Below are 8,873 nucleotides of genomic sequence, written 5' to 3' on the forward strand. Positions count from 1 at the left end.
GGAACAAAGCATAGACCATGGTAAACTACATCCTTGACTCTGCAAAGAGTGTGAACGCAAGCTTTCTTAAGATGTATGTTCTGCCACTGTGGACGAGATTTTGGCTCCAGTCTTTGGTAAAGGTTTTAATACTAAGAAACTTCTTATAATTGGCAATCAGTTTCCCGGACTAAAAATAACTTGGTAGAAATTATTCTCATTGACAGGTTGTATTGCTTAGGGTCAGGAATACAAATAGCTGAACAGAGAAGTAGGTTCAGGGAGACTTCAACTTCTGCATTTGGGAAATTTATTTATTATTGGAAGAAAGAGCTATACTCTCATGTTTTCACCTTTGGGAAACATGTAAAAAATTGTTTTGTCCTGAATTTATGGCCTAATCTCTCTATAAATTGACCTGTCTTTGTAAAATAGATTTGTTTCTGCAAGTTTGCATATAATTAATTTTATTATTATCATTATTTATTACAATCATTATTAAGTGATTGTTACTGTGTTCTTTAAAATGGGAACATGAAGATTGTTATAAAATAGATCAGGTGTGTGGGTTGAAAGAATTTACCACTTTTAAAGCAATATTTGGTCAAGTCATTCATTGATAATGTGAAAAAACTTCACTATTAAAAATATTTACTCTCTATGTAAGCAGAGAGAACTGAATGCTGAATCAGAAGACTCCAGATCCCAAGTAGCCAGATCATCATGGGCAAATTATTACCATTCAGTCTGATAAAATTTGCAGGGCTATAATCTATGATAAACTATCCCTAGCATCCTCCCAAAACTCTGATCAGAATACAGTATAAGGAATATTGTCCAATAAAATCATTGAAAGAAGTGTCAGTGAGGGGTGGGGGATGATAGAAAAATGAAAAGAATCAGGCAGATATGCTGTCAGAATCTATGCCGCGTAGTAGCTCTATGGAATCAGACTTCATTAATTTATTTAATCTCCAAACCTCAGTGCAGCGTTTTCTCCCTTAAAACAAAAACGAATGAGCAAATCCAGTAGCCATTCTTTGAGCATCTACTATTCAGATATACCCCACATATATTATTTCAGAGAAATTCTGTCAAATTTGTATTATTTATATACATATTTTATTTTAAAGATTTTATTTATTAGAGAGAGAATGAGCAGGGCGGGGGAAGGGCAAAAGCAGAGGGAGAGGGAGAAGCAGACTCCCCGCTGACCAGGGAGCCCCCTGCAGGGCTCGATCCCAGGACCCTGAGATCATGACCTGAGCCAAAGGCAGACTGAGCCACCCAGGTGCCCTATATACATATTTTAAAGCTTGAATCTCAGGTTAAATAATTTGCCCCAGGTGAAATAGTAAGCAGCAGGTTGGGGGTTTATAATTCAGGTCTGCTTGATTCTCCCTCTTGAACATTCCATTTCCCCTTTTTGTAAGGAATAAAAGCAACTCACATTTGGAAACATTTTCAGAATGGAAGAGAAGGCCAAACCCATAAATAAGATCATCTCACAAAGGACACAAAAGTGGTCACACAGGCTGCTGAATCACCTCGTTGGAGCTCAGGGACATCATGAACTGCCCAGAACACTTAAGTGACCTCACACCTGTGTGAACCACCTAGGACTGTAAATGCAGAGAGTCTGTCCTGGTAAAGGTGTTGTGTTTGTTGTTTTGAAGGAGTTGCTGACCTTTTAAGAATAGGTCAGATATGAGCAACCAAACATCTCTGTCAAACAGACTCCAATATCTTTAATAGAAATTCTTCTCATTTGTTCCAGGAACCAGCTCTTTTGGGCCTGCTGTGCCTAAACAGGATTCTGAAACTCGTAGTCACATTTTTATCAATCACAGAGCATGGTATCCTAGAACCTTGGACTGAGAAGGGCATTTAGAAATCATCTGATTCAGTGTTCTCATTTTGTTGATTAGGACATTGAGGTTCAAAAAGATTAAGGGATTCACCTTGACTTATACACACAGGTAATTATACGTATTTTGGCTCAGGTGGCCTAGTTAGTGATATCACCCAATACCTCCTCTCCCTGATGAGCTGACAACATACTTGAGGACAGAGACTACACATAGACTTTGTTTCAATTTCATACTCTTGGGTGCAGAACTGGACTCATGGTCACTAGATAAGTAATATGGAGTAATGGACTCAAATAGAAGATACATAGTAGTGAATGCTTCAGGTCCTCTTTTTTTATGACAAGTCAGGCTAGAAAAATATACTGCTAAACAAGAAAGGTTTCTGGTTTTGTCAAGGCATGTCAGATATGGTTACATTTTGGTTTAGAGATTAAATGGGGCATACCAGGGTGCCACCCTAAGAAATCAACATCCATGACCAAGGTAAACTATTTTGACCACATTACGTTCTCATCCTGATAAATGTCCTGTACCTTTCCTTTCATTCCTTTCTTCTTTTGACATCAGAACGATTCCACAGGGTGCATCACTTCTGTTTATCCAATCACAATGTTGTTGTGTATCATCTGATATCCAAAAATACTTCACTCTTTGTTCCTAGACCACATTCACATAAACTGCTGAAGCTTCATTCTGCCCTATGGCATCTGACTCTTGCTTTATTTGTGACTTGGCTTTGATAACTTACTTCAGCCTTGCTTCAAAGACAGCCAAGGGGGAGGGGGCAGCCATTGTCCCAGGCTGAGCAGTTAAGAAAGCTGTAACTAGAAGGGAGTTATCTCTTCTATTAAAGAAATTCTCCAAGATTTTGGTAAAGAACAGCCCAAAAGGTAAACTCACCAGAAAGGCAGGAATATGGATAGGGTTTTTTTTTTTTAATTAATTTATTGAACTAATATTTATTGGCACCCACAATAATTATTGATGATATGTTGGTGGAATTGATAAGAAACTTCTGTCCAGATTGTTCAGAGTAAAGTGAGCAAAACAGCCACTGTGGCAGAGACTGGCTGGATGTTCAGCAATTCCATTTCTGTTTCCTGGGAGCTCAGGAAAACTACGCATCTCAGCTTCTTTTCTACTATTGAGTTGGGATCATATGACTAGTTCTTGCCAATGGAATATTGACAGAAGTGATTCTAGGCCTGGTCTTAAAACATCACTCTCTACAGTTCATATGTCTAATGTGATGATGAACTCACAGGACAGGAGATACCTGGGTCTCTGAGTCCCTGCCTGGAAATGAGCTTCTCAAGAGATTCATCCAACTTTTATTGGATTGTGACTTGAGTGAGAACAGAGCCTTTTTTGTATTAAACCACTGGGATTAGGATTTATTTTATTACTGCAGCATAGTCTATATTACACATGTTTATAAAACAATGGAATTGCTTACCATTGACATTTTTCCCAAATATTATGCTGTCACCAAATAGAGTACCTCTTTTATCCTGGGGAATTATGGGGTATTTCCTATAAGAAAAGATGTGTAAGATGTGTCTTAAAAGACTCCATTCCCTTCCATTTTCACCGTTCTCTTTTGGATTTTTCTTTTGCATATCCAAGTTTCTCTAATTGAAATAGAAAGAGGAATCTAGGAAAATATTGGGTGTGAATTAACATCTTTGGCCTTGTTTCAGGAATGAGTTCAGGAAGTCTGAAAGTCTGCTTTCATGTGGGAGGAAATTAGGTGATAATTATTACATGGAGACAAGGAGCTGAGAAGGAAGGGCATTATAGATAGAGCATCTCTGAAATTATGTCTAGTCTTTGGAACTGAAGTAATGTTAGTGTAGGGTCAGAATCCTGTGTTTTGGAAACAAATTTGCTCTAGGTCTTACGTGTTTTCCTTAAGAATGTTTACACACAAGAGGCAGTCTTAAATGCACTGGCAACTGGAGCCATTTGGTCAGAGCAGACCTCCTGTTACAGCAGTTGGATGAGTCTAGTTTGGATTACTCATTTATTTTTTAAATATAATAAGCCCTAATATTCCAGGCACTGTTCTAAGTACTTTATAAATATAAATATAAATAACTTATATGAGGTACTTGCTAGTATTATTATAATTTTCAAGATGAGTAACTGAGGCATGGAGAGTTCAAGATTACATTATTTCCCACTAACAAGTGGTGGAACTAGGATTTGAACCCGGGTTGTATGGTTCTAGATCCCAAATATGTCACTGCTTTGCTATGCTGTGTTGCTTTTGCTAATCAGTAATAGCTCAAGCATCAATTACCGTTTATTGAACTTACTATATGCCAGGCGCTGTTCTAAATCCACTTCACGCATTATCTCTTCAGTGCTCAAAGCCATGCTATGAGTAGGTACGACTATTACTCCCATTGTATAGATGAGGAAAGAGGAAACAAGAGAGAAAGAACCCGAAGATGTTTAGTAACAGGAGAGGCAGAAGCTATGCTGGGATTCAGGCAGGCTTGGTCCATAGTCTGAGTACTTTGCCACTACAACACATATCATCTCAGTAGTTGGGGTGCAGGATTTTCTGGCCATGGGTGTGAGAAAACGTCCTTGAAACCAAGAACCAGGGGTCTTTTGCCTTTGCTTCTTCCTTCTTCTAGGTGAGTTAGGAAAAGTGTTGGCTACTTTCTTGGTCTAGATTACTTTTCTCTCCTTTACTCACCGGATATTTGACAATTACTGGACTAGAAATCAAAGTCCAACTGAAAAGCCAGCTTTTTCAGTGAAAACATCTTCCTTCCCCTAAGTTACAACATAATGAATTTCCTTTTACTCTGATATTTCATTAGAGATACAACATTGAAAAAATATCAACAGTCAATTCTTACTGAAGCTTTACTGGAACAGACTTTTAATGGCAACATGATATCTTCTTTGGTTTTTGCTTTGTTGTCTTGTTTCCTGGGTTTTAGCTTTAGCCACAGGAGACAACTTTAAACAGCTTGCATTTTGTAGTAAACATCTGATAATATGTGCAAAACAGAAGAGTCTGGTACTCTGGTACTGACTTTTAACCTAGAGATAGGAATAAAATGTTAGAAATATTATGCGTTTAAAATTGGTTAATATTAGGTTATCGCATATAGCATATTCATTATGTTGCAGTGCAGTAAATACTTTTATTCTCAGAAATTAGCTAATTGTGTATATCAATTTTTATAATTTTAACACATTTTCTTTCTTGGAACTTAATAAGGATTTTTGAAACACACATAACCTCATCATATATGATAATTGCCTAAAATAAACTATAGCCAACAACAGAACAACACACATAGTGAGAACAATTCAAAACACAGCTTACTTTTGAAGAAAACTTGTGGAAACATCTATGGAACTACTAATTTCATTATAACTCTGGATAATTCGTTCAACTTCTCCTAGCCTCTCCACCTAATCTTCCAGAGATTAGATGGAATTACTTATGTGAAAATATTAAGCACAGTGGATGAAAAAGTAGCTTTATTCAACTTCCCTCCCTCCCTTCTTCCTTTCCTTCCATGGTCCCTCTTTCCCCCTTTTCTTTTATTCCTCTCTGTGCCTCCAAGACATCTTCAGGGCACATTTAGAGAAAGGAGAAGAAAAACAGAGGAGGAGAAAGTGAAATGAGGCTCCTTTTGATGAGACTGGAATTACATTGGGAAATGGATTTCTTAAATGGTGATGCCCCCTAGCTATTTCAGCACCCCGAGGAAGACTGACAAATCTTACTGAGGAAGCATCATAATGCTCAGGATTCTGTTCACTGGTTTATTTATTCTCAGTGTTGACTCCCAATAGAAGTAACTCTTCTTGTCAAGGGGGATTAAAGCCTCCTTCCTCTGATCATAGCAGGTATACTGATATTGCTAATGCCAGAAAGAAAAAAAGATCGAAACAATGTAGGTGGCTAAGATTAATGAGGTAGAGTCCTGGTTCCTAAAGCCATTTTTGTTAACAAGTAAAGCAGGTAATCAGCATTAAGTAGTACATACTGGAAGAAGGCAGATCCTTCCACAGAAATAATTTAGTGTAGACTCAGATCCCAAAGACTACTTTGAACAAGTGCATTATCAAAATCATGGACTTTATGCAACCAGTAATAACTAAAGGAAAGTGTGGGCATCATAGCAAATGACAGAGTGGACAAGATCAGTCCTGGACTATAATTATTCCCTGAGCCCCCATATTAGTTTACTTTTGCATGTAACAGATTAACACAGATTAATTGCTTAAAACAACACACATTTATTATCTTGAAGTTTCTGTGGGGTCAGAAGTCTAGGCACAGCCTAGCTGGGTCTTCTGCTCCGTCTCACAAGGCTCTAATCAAGGTATCAGTCAGGCTACATTGTCATGTGGAGGCTTGTTGGGGGAAAGATCTGCTTCTCATGTCGTTTAGGTTGTTGGCAAAATTAACGTCCTTGTGGCTTATAACTGAGGGCTCCATTTTTGCTGTGTATAACCTGGAGGCTGTCCTCAAGTCTTGGAGGATGCTTCCAGGTCCCAGCTGTGTGGAATTCCTCAACATGGCTGCTTACTTCCTCAAGCCAGCCGGAAGAATCTCTCACCTGAGGAAGGACCCAGCGTCTCTTGGAAGGACTCTCACCTGATTAAGTCAGACCCATCCAAATGATTTCCCTTTTGATGAACTCAAAATCAGCCTACATGGGATTTTAATTACATCCACAAATCCTTTCATCTTTGCCATATTGGGTAACCTAATTGAAGGAGTGACATCCCATCACCTTTGCCATAGTCCCTTGGTTAGAAGCAAGTCACAGGTCCCATCTACTCTCAAGGAGAAGGGATTATACAAGGCATGAATTCTAGGGGGCAGCAAATATAGAATCTGTCATAGGCTCTGTCCACAACAGTCAAATTGGTTGAGGTTTATTGCTGGTTAGGAGTAATTAAAGATAGGCAAAAGAATTCCTATACACTCTTCACATTTGTATAATTTCATTCAATAGACTATTTAACTTACATCACTTCACAAACTGGTAAACAACATATAGGATAGTCTTGATCATTACCGATTAACCCTTTCTCATCTTTACATAGACTTAAGTTAATGGAGCTCATCTGTATGCATTTGTTTATTCATTCATTCAACAAGTATTTAATGATCATTTAAGTGCTGGGGGTTTTATAACAGACAAAAAGATTTAAAATAATCCATGTACTTATAAACTTTATATGTTAGGGGAGTAGATAGACAACAAACAAGATTGATTAGTAAAATATACATTATGTTTGGTAGTGGTAAATGCTAAGGAGAGGGGGCGGGTGGGTTGATATTTTATTTTATTTATTTTATTTTTATTTTATTTTTAATTTTTATTTATTTGACAGAGAGACAGAGAGAGAAGGAACACAAGCAGAGGGAGAGGGAGAGGGAGAAGCAGGCTTCCCGCGGAGCAGGGAGCCCAATGCGGGGCTCGATCCCAGGACGCCGGGATCACAACCTGAGCCGAAGGCAGACGCCTAACGACTGAGCCACCCAGGTGCCCCGGGTGGGTTGATATTTTAGAGACTTTGGGTAGGGAAGGTATCCGTAAGAAGGTAACATGTGAGTAAAGGCCTGAAGAAATAAGGGAATAAATCATGTGGGCATTTGAGAGATGAGCATTCTAGGCAGGAAAAAAAGCAAGTACAAGGCCGTGATACTGAAAATGTGCCTGGTGCGTTTTGGGGCACAATAAGGAGTTTGGAGTGGCTGAATCAGAGTAAGCCAAGGAGACATGAAGGAGATACAGAGACAGAGGAAATAGGACACTGGGTTAAGCCAGGTTCTCTAGGTCTTTGTAAGGGATTTGTTGTTTTCCCTGAAATGGGAGCCATTGGAACATCGTGAACAGAAGAGTGAAGTGGTCTGATTCACCTTTTACCAGGGTCACTGGCTGCTGTGTTGAGAATAGACTGAGGAAGTCAAGAGTGAAACAGGGAGACCACTAAGTAGACTATAATGATGATTCAGATGAGTGATGATGGTGACTTGAACCAGCCATGAGGTGGTAAAAATGGAAGGTAAAACTGAAAGAATTTGCTGACACTTTGGGTTGTAAGAGAAAGAGAGAAGTCAAGGATGGCTGTCTATATCCACATCTGTCTGTATATTTATAGTTTTTCACTTAACCACCTAACTACTATACATTCTATGTGAAAGAATGTATATACATAAGTATATATGGTGGGGCTGCATTAGATTTACTCTAATTCAGTTGTGTTTGGTAAAATAAAGATATCCCATAGACGATATTTTGTAACATAATCCTTCTTATTTTGTTGAGTTAAATACACACAACAATGTATACTGTGCTTTATTGGCAATTAAAGAGATTTTTTTAAAAGATTTTTTTTATTTATTTGGAAGAGAGACAGAGCACAGGCTGGGGGAGGGGCAGAGAGAGAGGGACAAGCAGACTCCCTGCTGAGTGTGGAGACAACCTGGGGCTCCATCCCAGGACCCTGAGATTATGACCTGAGCTGAAGTCAGATGCCCAACCGACTGAGCCACCAGGCACCCAAACATAGTTTTTATTACATGCAGTTTTTACTTTTCAAGTTCATTTTAGAATCCTACTCCTGAGAGAGAAGTGCCTTTGCTTTAAGGCCCTGCCCTGATCTTAGCATCCATAATTATGGTGCTCAGGACATACCACATAGGTGAGCAACATTTCTTTGAGAATTCTGTCTTCATGGGGCTTGCTTAGCTCCCCGGTATGTGCTGCAGAGCAGAGTTGACATGGAGGGAGGGCTGCTTCCCAGGTCCCATGTTCTGTGCTGCTAATGTCCACTCAATTCTGGTGACCAGTACAGCAAAGAACTTTTCAACTTGAAATTTTACAAAGACAATAAAATACCCTAGTTCAAAGTAACTGGTCGTACTCTTGATTGGGCTGTATATAAATTGATAAATAATCATATGGACAATATGTAAATGTATGCAGAAATAAATATATATTTATATGTATTCCATTCTAAGTAACACTTCCT

The sequence above is a fragment of the Halichoerus grypus genome, chromosome 3 (assembly GCF_964656455.1).
Source record: "Halichoerus grypus chromosome 3, mHalGry1.hap1.1, whole genome shotgun sequence".
In the NCBI taxonomy this organism is placed as follows: domain Eukaryota; kingdom Metazoa; phylum Chordata; class Mammalia; order Carnivora; family Phocidae; genus Halichoerus; species Halichoerus grypus.